The sequence below is a fragment of the Vitis riparia genome, chromosome 4, assembly GCF_004353265.1.
Source record: "Vitis riparia cultivar Riparia Gloire de Montpellier isolate 1030 chromosome 4, EGFV_Vit.rip_1.0, whole genome shotgun sequence".
NCBI lineage: Eukaryota > Viridiplantae > Streptophyta > Magnoliopsida > Vitales > Vitaceae > Vitis > Vitis riparia.
The window spans coordinates 15,824,934-15,826,122 of NC_048434.1; positions in this window are offsets into that span (position 1 = coordinate 15,824,934).

A 1,189-nucleotide genomic window follows, 5' to 3' on the forward strand; every position below is an offset into this window, starting at 1 on the left:
AGAGTGGACGTAGGTGGTAAGGGGTGTCGAACCACTATAAAATCTGTGTTTGCTCTCTCTCACTCTATCTCTTTATATTTGTATTTCTTTTCTTGAATTTGTTGTGTTTGAAAAAGATTTTTTATAAACCCAATTCACCCCCCTCCCCCCCTCTGGGGTGTTTCCTAATTAAAATTAGCCTGATTTTCTCAATTGAGTTTATATAATTTAAGTTGTATTTCTTTTAACATTGTTTTTATTGGTGTAGAAAGTTGTATTTTTTTTTTTAGCAGCATTTATAGGAATAATAAAAGGTTAGTCCTATGATTTTGAAGAGAATGATGATGATGATAAAAATAAAATAAAAAATAAAAAAATGATGAAATTGAAAAAGTTGATTTTGATGTTTCTCCTACCTTTCCTCCAAAGGCAAAAGAAAACAAAATTTGAGAAATTTTTGTTGTTTGTTGATTCAAATGTTGAAGAGAATGATTTGTATAATTCAGTTATTGTTAAACTTGTCTACTATCTTTGTAAATTATGGGGCTTTGTTCATTTTTTGTTCTTCGAATGTGAAAGGTGAAATAAAAATTGAATTATTGTCAAAATTGAATTGATGATTATTTAGGGGTGGTTGAGAACCTAATTCTAAGGTTATTGTTGAAATTGTTTTTTATTGTATAATCATGATTGAATGTTTTAATGATATACTAATCCTTCATCTATTATAGTTGTAAGTTGTTTATGTTGTGTCTAAGTTTGAAAAACCAATGGAAAAAAGGGATTGTCATTTTCTTTGGTTTCATGCAATTTTAATATTGTTTCCTTAAAACATTTCTAACTTGAGGTGGAAGTGTTTTGAAATAGGCTCCTCTAGAATCATTATAAGGGGAGAAATAATCTAATTTAATCCATTCAACATTAGGCTCAAAAGGAATTTTGTTATAATTTCTTTTATGAATAATTTTAACTTGAGAATGACACATATCGAAATAAGTAAGGGACATAGAAGGATATTCTTGTTGTCGATAGACATGAATAGGAATATTTGGAGCAAAATTGACACTATTTAAATTTGTGTTTGAAGTGGAGGGTCTTATAGAGATAAATTCTTAAGTAAATAAATATTGGAAGTTTGACCAAAATCTATTTGAATAGTATCATTAGTATGTTATATGATTTTTGAAAAAGTTGCTAGAGGTTTAATTGT